This window comes from Gavialis gangeticus, unplaced genomic scaffold, assembly GCF_001723915.1.
Source record: "Gavialis gangeticus isolate Ggan-Ray unplaced genomic scaffold, GavGan_comp1, whole genome shotgun sequence".
Lineage (NCBI taxonomy): Eukaryota > Metazoa > Chordata > Crocodylia > Gavialidae > Gavialis > Gavialis gangeticus.
Genome location: NW_017729032.1, coordinates 149,979,917 through 149,991,467, shown reverse-complemented (window position 1 = coordinate 149,991,467; position 11,551 = coordinate 149,979,917). Strand labels below are relative to the sequence as shown.

The 11,551-nt window shown below is 40.8% G+C and overlaps 1 long non-coding RNA gene across 1 annotated transcript in view; it reads right to left on the bottom strand.

Annotated features, from left to right (window-relative positions):
• Positions 1–4,950, bottom strand: part of LOC109302595 — a 21,860-nt gene extending 16,910 nt beyond the window's left edge. The window contains exon 1 of the long non-coding RNA XR_002098858.1: positions 5–4,950. This is a non-coding gene — a long non-coding RNA (uncharacterized LOC109302595). The remainder of the gene's footprint in view (positions 1–4) is intronic.
• Between the last annotated feature and the right edge of the window lie 6,601 nt (positions 4,951–11,551).

The following is an 11,551-nucleotide window of genomic DNA, read 5'->3' as shown; positions in this document are numbered from 1 at the left end:
ACACACACCAAGAAAGCCTTACATTTGCTGGCAGAAGAGTACTTAAAAATATTTTTTTTAATTGTTTGACTTTTGGATAGCACTGAAGGTCGAGGATGAGGGATGCATTTGTTTTGTATCTAAATTGCAATCAGCCCGAAGAGCGATTGCTTCTTTGTATTACGAAGATCTAAGGGGACTCAGAGGACCAATGTGCTCATAGGGTGCAATGACACAATGGCCCTGTAGGATAGTGTGCTGGAACACATCAATCCAGTGTCATCCTGCATGGTTTAATTCTTGCAGCGCTGTGTGGTAAAAATGGATTTAGTCCTTGGAAACTGATTCTGTTCTTGTTGGTGAAAATGTTGCGATGCTATAGGGATTCCCAGGTTAAGGATACATGCTGTTGGAAGTTCTGATGGTTCTGGAGGGAAACTCCTTTGCTGGAGATGCTGGATGGCAGCTTCCTCCTCCACAGAAGAGCCGCGGTGGCAAATCTACAAGTTTAAAATCAGTGTTACAAAACCACTACATATAAAATGCTGAACTCTTTTAAACAGTGCTTTTGTAAGCAAAGGGAAAAAAAGGCTCCTAGATTTAGTTTTAAGCTTTAAGTAATAATTTTCTGTATCTTTTAAGTCAAAGTAACCCTAACTGTATGACTGCAGTGTTTTATTTTTTATCTTATGCACATGTTATGTTGGAGAAAATGTTTACAAAAATGGTTTTGTTACACTAATGTGCATCACATATTTATGGTTTATTTGAAAGTGATTTTTGTGGATTTTTTTTAGTTTTTCATATTAGTACTAGTACACTTTTTTGTGATTTATAACCCCAAACTCTGCTGATTTATAAAGATGCTAAACAATAATACAATGACAAACTGCATTAAAATTACTAATCGTAGAGCTGCAAAGCAGACTGGTGACAAGTAAACACTCAGCCTTTTTTTTGCAGTGCTATCTAACTTGTCTTCTGTGTATTATGGAAATTACTGTTTTTCCCCATTTTTCCTTAAATAAAGTCAAAATGACACCTATTATATGTGGAAAGCATTTTGAATATTTTCTGATTGTGGAGAGTCAAGGTTTGCGCACAAGCTTAGAGAAAAAGCAAGGTTACCAAACATCGTTATTGAGAATTCAACAGTATTTGCTGAAAAGGGTGTGTTTTTGCTCGCTCTCTCTCTCTCTCTATAACCCCCAACTCTTGGAGCCAGCTGACCTCATGAGAATCTCTGCTTTCATTTAAAAAAAAAAAAAAGGCAGTGAAAAGTTTGAAAATGCAAATCAATCAGACTCAAGTAGCACAGATACCAGAAGATGCATAAAAGAGAATCCAGTTCTTGAACAAATGGGATTACTATTATGAAAGTGTGGTCAACTAGAGCCATGCAAATGGCAGAGATCCACTGAAGTAAGGGCCTGTCAAGTTTCAGTGAAGGAGGTAGTTACTAAAGTGGACAAAAAGCTGGTGCTTTGCCCTGGTCCGTGGGTGTGCTTGCTTGGCATGTGTCTTCTGTAGTGAAGTTGAACATCTGCCATTTTCTTTTCTAGTAAGATGGATTCTTGTTGGGGCTGTTGAAACGTGACCTGTATGTTCACAGAGTAGGAAGACATGCAATTCTTCCTCTCCCTGTAATCAATAGAAGCCAGGGATATGTTGTAAGTTAAATGTTTTGCGCTGGTTTTACTCTATAATGGACCAAAGGGCATTTGCTGTTCTTCATGCCAGCCAATTCCTGGTTCTGATTTTTAGAATCTCCAAAATACTGAAGTCAAAGAATATTAATTTCTAACTCAGCCTTCCTGCCTGGTGCAGAATTGTAGGTCTTCCTCGGGGAAACTGCCAAGCAGGCAAAGCAAAAAAACGAATGCAATTCCCTTGAGTGTTTCGTTGAATCTTAATTGCATTAAAACAATTTGTGCTAATGTGAGGCCAAACACAAGTTAGCATTCCTTTATAGGCAACAATCTTGTCTTTTAACCACAGTTTTAATGAGTTACACAAAGAGTCTGCCACAATATTAATCTTACTGACCAAAATATGATGCCCTTATGTTGGGTATTAGTAAAGAATGAAAAATGTGGGCAACAGTTGCATTCTACAGAGAGAGAGGACAAAATACAAAAGTGCAAAAAGACAGCTGCAGGAAGATGTCACCTGCCTCTTAAGAACTAAACGTCAACTTCCTAGGTAACGTGTTTAGACGCACAACAAGAAAATCATGCCCACAGAAAATTCTTGGGAGGGCAAGGGGATTACTGGAGGTAAACAGAAGAAATCCTGGGGAAGATCAGTATATTTAGATACCAAAACAATACTTGAAAAAATTGTGTGAACTTTAAATAATCCAAGCTCAAAATACGTGGTAGAAATGTAAAAGTAAAGAATACTTTGTAAATGTTAGATTGGACTTCAAAGCTGTGAAAATATAACATAAAAACCCCAAAGAGAGGCAGTCCTTCTAGGATGACAGGTTTGCTGAGGAATTAGGGTTTTATTGGAACTGAGAAGGGGGAAAAGCCTCAGCTTTTTAAGCACTCCTTTGTGCAGAGAGAGTCTGTTAGTTTGCAGTGTCTTTGGTAAATTGCTTTTTAATAATTTGTCATGGGTGTCTAGTGTCTAAGGTGATGACTCTGACGACTGGAATGGCAATAAAGATGGCAGAAAAAACACTGCCAATACAGATGAAAGCAACAGGTCTGTGACAGGTTGAAAACTCATTTCAGGAAGCAGTATAAATTCCAGTGCAATAAATAACATTGCAAAAATCATGGTACTGTGTTAATGACAGTGCATTTCCATTTCTTGCATTTGTGTTTAGCACAATAGCAACTCACTTCACTGCTGACTTCAGTGCTGGGCTCTCTGTTACTGTGAATAAGTGTGCTGCCAGTGCAAAACCTCAAGATCTCTTGATAAGCTGGCATGGGTGCCCTTGCATGACCACAACTTTCATGCAAGGTGAAAGAGAAACCTGTTTTATGCCTGAATTGATCATACAGTACTAGATTTGCAGCATGTCATAGATGCTTGCCATCGTGGATCTGTTCTACATGCTGGTAATTTTTTGTTTTTGTGAAACTTACCTTTTTCTTGCTGGTCCCAGAAATTAAATACATATTTAGCAATCTGAGAAGAAAACCCTATTGACTGAATGTGAGTTCCACATAGTTGGGATACTTGATCTAAAGGAAGAATGGGAATGGATCCCAAGGCACACCTCTCTGTGGTTAAGATCCAGCATCTGGATGTTGATGCTGCTATCAAACCATGGCTGTATCTAGCAGACACTTCCTTGTTGCTGCAAACACCTGTCTTGATAAGAATCAAAAGATGTTCAAATACTTTAAAAGCATTAATGCGGCACAGCACTACCGAGGTGGATTATGATGGAGTGTGTCAATATTGCTGTGCATGAAAGATAAATGGCATGCTGTAGAGTTTACATGCTGTGGAATTGGGGTAGGATTGAAGGTGAATTAAGTCCCTGTGTGGGCCTGTCACCAGCAATTACAAACAGAGTGTTGCTGTGTGGGAATTACTGCCTTTGTGGCATGATGTTTGTGTAATAGTTTCCTAGGAAGGTTCCTGTTAATATATTTACATATTTACATTGCCCTTATTTTCTTGTTTCTTGCCCTCTAATTCATCCCAGCCTCACTTTACATTTGAAAAGTGGGGGAAGAGGATATTCTGTTGGTTAAAGAGAGCAAAACTCTTGCTTTAATGAAAATGTGCCATTCCAGTAAGAAACTCCAGCTAAATGGCAGGGGGTTTCCTGTGTTGGACTAAAGCAGGAAATTGGGTTTAACATTTCATACCAAAGCTATTTTGGTTCTTCAGGGTAAATAATATGCGACATGGGAAAGCTAATCTAATTTGTTCCAACTGTGCTTTATACCACTCACACTTCACTTACACTCTGCGTGATACGTTACTGCACAAACTCATGCTTGTCATTCAACTTAATTTGTCAGTTAAAAGGAATTTCCACACCACCAGCTTAATTTTAACGTTGTATTTGTACCTATTAAATCAGCTTTGCTCACACCATACTACCCATGTTGAACTCTTTTTCCTTGCTCTGAAACGAGCCTGATAAAACAAGGGGATTTAATAATATCTTGTACTTCAAGCTTTTTTTTCTCAAAGGGCTCTCCTGAGGATCCTGGAAAGTACGGTTAGTAAGACTTCCGTTCTACAAATAGGAGAAGTTGAAGCATAGGAAAGACTGAAAGATTTGCTCAGGTTTTCATGAGGTGTGAGCGCAGTCAGTAACTGAACACAACCCAGATGCAGTCTGTGTGTTAACTACTAAAACAAACTGTCTCCTTGCAGTGAGTATTATCCAATCCTAGTAAGGGGTACAGAATTTCTTTCAGCAAGAGACTTCTGCTTTTCACTTGTAAGAAATTATTTCTTAGTGTCTGAGCTAAGAAATAATTTGCAAAATTAGATCAAACCAGAAAATTATTTACTGGGGGCAGGGAACGATTGTTTTTATATGGTGAAGCTGTTGTCATGTGAGAGTGCACGGGGCAGGCCTTTGTAATGGCCAGATTCTCCCAGGATGAAAAGTCTTTGAAGAATTGTTTCATACAGCGGAGATTCGCAAGAGCGTCACGGCTACTCATCTCTGCAGATGTCATCCACATTGAGCATGTTTGAGGCCCTCCGCCCCTAGTGTGACAAGTATACACAGGCTATCCTCTGAGTGACTGAGCAGGCATCCATTTGCACCCCAACAGTGCTGGGCTGTTCATGCAACAACGCCGTGGGGCCGACTGAGCATCATATGTCCCATTCCAGGGCACAGAAAGACTTTCTCTGAAATGGCTTTTCCTTTACTGCTTCCGAGTAAGGTAGGATCAGGCACAGGACCTGAGAGCAAGGAGCCTGTCTTCTGTGCTTTCAGTGACCTCTCTGCTGGCAGCATGGCAGTGTAGAAGAGGGAATCTTCGTTGAGGCGGAGAGAAGTAGATTGGGGTGGAGGTGGGAGGGGGGTGGCCAAGGAGCCAAGGTAGGGGAAGCTTGGGACTAGTTTGGTTAAGCAAGAAAATTGGGATCTGGGGGGACAGGAAGGGAGTGTGGGACTGGTTAGACCAGGGGTCAGCAACATTTTTCTAGTGGTGGGCAGAATTACCCAGTTCAGGTTGAAGGCAGGCCAGCGCTAGGACCTGGCCACCCCTGCTGCTGCTGCTGCTGCTGCTGCTGCTTCCAGCTGCAGTATAGGCAACTACCCCCCCCACAGCCCCTTTGTTTTCAGAGTGCATCTGGCCTGCGGAGCCATTGGATCCAGCCTGTGGGCCATAAGCTGCTTACCCCACAGATTCTGGGATGGAAATCATGGGGAGCTGGCAAGATCACATGAGCTGTGTGGGAGGAGAGGAGGCTGGGACTTGGCTACACAAGGAGTCTAGTATGAGGAAGCAGGGGGAATCAGGAGTATGCAGGAAGAGAAACTTCTGAAGATCAGCTGGGGTTTAAGGAGGGAACTGGAACTGGCTTTTAGAGTGTGACTTGCTCAACGTTGTTGAGGAACTCAGTCCAAGGCAAGGAAAGAATCCATTTCTCAGGGTAGGTTCCCATAAGACCAGACCTTTCCTTTCCTATGAGTCTCAGGTTCATGTGCTGTGTACCTTCCAATTTTTTGCAACAGATGCTGCTGCAGAGAACAGCTTTGTTCATTACCCAAACTCTCGTTCTTCAATTAAGAGCTTAATTGAAACAAAACTATGCATAAAAAGTCATTGTGGGGAGTAGCATGATCCTCATGTGTCATCATCTAGGTTGGCAAGATCTTTGGATCCCTTTTACAGACCTCTACTACCTGAGTTATAAATGGCAGCAGTAGTTGGCTATTATCTTCTGTGTGGAGCTGCCATCAGAGGGGGACGGAGATATATGCTGTATCGGAAAGATGCACATCTGTTTGCAAGACAGCAGAGGAGCACTGAGATTTGAGAGTAATGGGCTGTATTCTGGGCAGAGCCTTAAATGTGGAGTCACGTAGGTTGCGTGGTCACTGAAGGTGCAATCTGGCTGGCTCCTGGATCAGAAGCCACAGGGCCATGTTAGTGCACCACCACACACAGATCAGTGAGCTCTGCTGCCATGACTGTGGCTGTGCTGCTTCTGGGTCTGGGCTCAGCATGTACAGTGCATCAGCCCAGAACTTCCTTGCATCCTATAAGCTTGGAGTGTTGTAGCTGTGTCAGTCCTGGAAATATGTGAAAAACAATGTCTTTGTGTGGCATCTCTTATTAAACCAACTGTATAGTTGGGAAAAATGTCAGACAAGCTTTTGGGCACAGAGGAGAAAGCTGAGCAGCTAGAGGACAAGAGAGCGTCTCCCCACTCTGTTTCAGTGGCCGAGGAGGGCCTCCTAACTCGAGGGAAAATGTTCTCAGCCCTTGTAACCCAATAGTGGAGCATGCTCAGTTGCTCTGAAGGAAGCGCATTTGGTATGAAGAAATTGAGAGTGATTGGAGCATGCTCAGGGTGGACCACCTGTGACTTCTTTGTAACCAGAGGCTTGTCATTTGGCTGACCATGGGCAGCTCTTTCAAAAACGTAAATGAGGAATAACTTCATTGAAAGCAGAAATTGATACCTTTTTCCTTAATACAGAAGCTGTATGGCTTGCGTCTTTGAGAGAAGAATCTAAATAGGCTACGTGAGAACATGTAGCTGTCTCAGCCCTAGAAAGAAATTGCCAGCGAATGAGTGCTGAGTTTCCAAAAGACAATGCAGCGATAATGGAGGGAGAGGAGAGGGACTCCATCTCCTGGGGGGCACAATACTCTCCCATGGGCTGCTTCATCCACTGCAGAAGAAACGTCTTTCTCTCATCGAAGCTGAGAGCTACACTTTGTGGAACAGCAGTTCCCAATCTCTCTCTCTCTCTGGCGGCTTCTTGTTTCATTTCCTTGCTCCTCTTACCTGTCTACCCTTCTCTCTTACTCATTAAAATTAACCTCTTAAATTCAAAGCTACTCTTCATCTATTTGGTCAAAAATGTGCTTAGTACTGCAGGGTCCAGCTACACTGGAGATTTTTCTATAGCTGTCCCAACAGTTCAAGCTGAAGCACCCAGCAAAGTACCGTGTTATACTGCAATAGCATTTCTATACTGCATGTTTTATTCACTTGAAGGGCAAATCATTTGTTTTATATCCAAGCAAATTTAGGCTAATTTGGAAATTCATACAACTCCTAGAATCATATAGAAGTAGTGCTGGAAGAAACGTGCATAGCTCATCTAGTCCAACCCCCTGCCTGAGACAGGATCTCATCCCTATCCTAACCATTTTATACAAACCCATAATCTAGCCTCTTAGTAAAACTAATTAATGTTGTAATAGCATTTTATTAGCATTCTATTCTAGTAGCCCTTTTCTTTACCAGTAAAGGGCTTGAACAGGGTTAATCTCTTATCAAAATCAGTGATCTGTTTGCAAACTATCTCTAAATTTTATGTACACATCTCACTTTTGAGTGGATTGTGGTAACTTGTGCCCTGACTAATGCAATTTGGTAACAGCATTTTTTACTCCTTACTCTAAACACAGTTTGTGATGACTTATTTCTCAGACATGGCATACAAAAAAGGCCAATGTGAGTTCCTTTTGGGTTTGAAATACTGTTAAGCAAGCTCATGTTGCAAGTTCTGATTAAACTGTAAAGAAAATGATTCCCGTGAGAAGGCGACAAACTATGCAGAGTATCCCATTTCCACAATGGCCTTTGTCTAACATCTGTCAGCAGGATGTGTTTTTTGCAGTCCATGAGTAAAACTGTGTATTAATTTTGTGCAATAAAGAATTACAAGCTGTGAGTGGCTCTCGCTCAATTGCAAGTCTGACCTATGCAATAGACCAAACTCTTTCTGCCGTCCCAGAAGCGTAATTAAAAAATAAAGAAGTAATTCTATGCAGACTGTACACAATCAAACACCAAATGCGAATGTAAATGGCTTGGATCAGGAAATTCAGTCGCAGCAGCTTGACCATTCTGCCTTCTGTTTGACTGTGTTCTGAAAAAATCCATTAACACAGTTTGCAAACGACAGCATATCAATATGCTGGCCCATGACACTGGCTGAGGTAAAGGCCACTTGGGACATTCAGAATGAGTGAATTGAAGATTTGGGAGATTTCATTGTAGATGTTGGAGGTAATGGAGGGGAAGGATGTAAGTAAGGACGGAAGACAAACTGGGATGACTTTGGTCCAGTCTACACTTCGAAGTCTTGCACTTTGAGCGCCCGTGCACACTCAAGGCCCCTCTGTGGTGGCAGAACTGCTTGCTGTGCAGGCAGTTATTCCACCTTACCCAAGAAGAGAAAAGCTTCTGCCACCAGCTGGACAACAGAGAAGGCCTGTGCCTTCAGCAGCTTGCTGCTTTCTATTCAGTGACTGGTGCCAGCCTAGAATGCACTTTGCATTATGGCTACTCTGCTATAGTGGAGCTATCAAAAACATACAGGGGTGCGCCAATAAGAATGGCTCCTGTCTGCTACCAGAAGCTCTGACTGCAAGGTTTCTGAGGAAAGACATTCTTTTCTTCTCTTTTTTAACATTTAGCTTTCAATGGCATTTAATTGAATCTTGGCATTAGGATACTAATTCAAAGCAAATAAATTACATTCATACATGATGATGCCTGAGATTAATATCAAGCATTTACAATCTCTGCAGCAATTGTACCTTAGATGTCCTGCATGGCTAAATTATTCTTACGTTCTGTCATATGTTTAACATATTCAATATGCTAGGTAGCTATGAAAATAAGAATGACTCATAATTTCAACCATGTAAGCTTATCTGCAATTCACGGGCGAGACCTGTCTTCTCCCTCATGTCTGGTTTTAAACATCAGCATTTGACAAGTAAGTGGGGAAGTGGGTATGAGTTGCAAGACATGGAGAGCATTTATGAGAGAAATGGGAAGGAGGAAAAAGCCATCTGCTTACTTCTTTTTCAGTCATGCCTTCAGTTTTTGGAAGGAGCTATGTGCAAAGCCCTGTCACTCTGATGTGTAGGAAGCAAACTGAGGTGTCTACACTGGTCTTTGTGAGGATTTTAGTTGAAAAACGGGACTTCACTACACACAGGCACCATGACCAGGTTTGGTGAGGTGATGCATAGCATTACAGGTGCATCAAATCTGGAAGAGTTCGAACTATTCTTGCTGTGGTAGTTCAAGCGAGCTGTTGATCTGCTATTTGGCAGGAGGTCATGTCATGTCACACCACAGCATGTTTGAAAAGCATGCTTAACCCTTTGCTGTTAAGGAGAAAGTTTGAACCTTAGAGTCAAAGTGGTTGTACTGACCTGTGACTTGAACTACAATCCTAAATTCATTTTGGGCAGGGGCCCTTGAACTAATATGCTCCAATTAAAACAGTTGGAGAGAATAATATTGCTGTACTGAGCCTTTCTTCAGATGTGGTTACCGGCATGCTTGTTACTTCTTACATTTACTTTTTCAAATGCATGTTTTTGGTATATTTTTAGAAATACTGAAAATTTCTATGTACAATGACACACTTTTTTTTGAATAACTTTGTACAATGACACACTTTTTAGTTCTGATACTGTTTCTTTGGAAGATAATTATAGCTACTTAACTCTAGCTGACTTTTGTGCTTTTCTTTTTGCTATACAGTAGTTTAAAAATAATTTACATGTGTAGAGGTGTGACATCAATGCTTTAAATAACCCTCTGCTTGGTACTTAGATGTACGCTCACAAAAATAGCTTGTGTGAATTCTTTACATTGCAGAAGAGATGGGCTTGAACTGCAACTTGGGTCTTGGTTCTGAAAGTCCCAAAATAACAAGGGCTAAGTACAGACAGTCGAAACGCCCAAGGCTGAATTGATTCAATCTTTGCAGGTTAGTCTAGGCTGTGTAGATTGAACCAATAAGCAAGTGAACAGACGATCACTTTTGATTCCAGAAATGCAGCCGCACATTTCTGGAATCAAATGCATTGATTCCAGACTCAATGGAATCAATTGTTTTCCTGGTACAGGCCAGAAGCTGGGGGGAGTCGATAGAGCATGCCTCCCTGCTTGGCTGGAGCAGACAGCTTAGGCCACGGCTAGTCCACCCATCCTGAGCAGGGGGAGGGAGTGGGAGGTGTTTACAGGGGAGATGCAAAGCATTCTGGGAGATTGTAAATTAACTTGAATTTGGAGGCAATCTGGGACAGAAGTTCAGTGAAACTATTTAACCTGAATCAGTTAAGTCTGATATTACATCCATCCAGGTTTATCTTAAACTAGTTTAGGCCATTTTGAAAGCAGTTTATGTGCAGTAACTTCTGCTGTGTTCCAGATCTGAACCAGTTTCCGATACACTTCTACCAGTTTGTGTAATTTCTGTCCCTAGCCAAGATGTTCAGTTCTCAGGTTTTCCTTTGGCTGGAGATGGTACCAAACACCATAATTTGGAACTAAGCTTAGATTCTGATGCTTTCTTGATTTTGGGGTTGCTCAGGATCATAGTTTGGGCGCATGTAGAATATATTTTTGTATAATTACATAATTTATGCAGTAAAACTTTTGTGATCTAGTACTGTTAAAGTGATGTTGTATTAAGTCACATGTTGTGCTGATGCTGTGAGACTTGTTTGGGTCTGTTATTTTATTCTTAGTAAGTGATTTTGGTCAATTGCAATAAGCTGTTTTGTCAGCTGGAATTATTTTAATTTGGGAACATTTTTCAGACACAGTGAAAGGAAGTTTGGCATCAGTGAAGTGAACAGTGTGTGATGCAGGAGGTAAGGGAGAGGAGGGAACAAGCATCTAAAAATGGAGCTAGCCAAATAGCAGTGTTTTGCACCAACAGATGGGTACCAGCTGCTATTGTCTTGCTATGACACAAAGATATACTGTCTGAACTGGGTGAAAAGAATGTACTTTATCACAGTAGTGCTAACCCTGTAGGGTGAATTAAAAAAAACTTTAAAAATACAGAAAAACATGGTTGGGTTATTTAAAATGAACACAGTCCATTTGCTCAAAAGTGTTCATTTTCCCAAAATGTGTGAGCTGACAAAATGAAACCAGGTTGAAAGTTATCTTTTGGTAGTGCTGCTGGAAAAAAACAAAACTTTAAAAAAAGTCCAGAGCAACATTAAATGAATATTTATTATGGCTCACAGATGGGAAAAGAAGCTATTATTTTTAGAGTTGATTGAAAAAATGATACATGAGCTTTTTTTTTTTTTTTTTTTGCTGCATTTTTAAGTTTTGGTTAAACTTTTTGAAATAAAAACTAGCTCTGGATCTGTTCACACTTGGAAACATCTGATTAGCTTTATTTATTCATTTGTGGAAGGAAGAGTCCTTTTAAAAATGGGAATGAAATTGAAGGCAGAAATATATTAAAAAGTGAACTGCACTTTGCAGTATGTCTGCTACTTTTTTTTTGTGTACAGCCTAGGTTGTGGTGCCATTAGAGGAAGTCATAAGTACTTTTAATTGATTTCTATATGTTTTATTAATAAAACTCACTATTGCCAGCTCACAATTTTTAAAAGTCTAATGATGT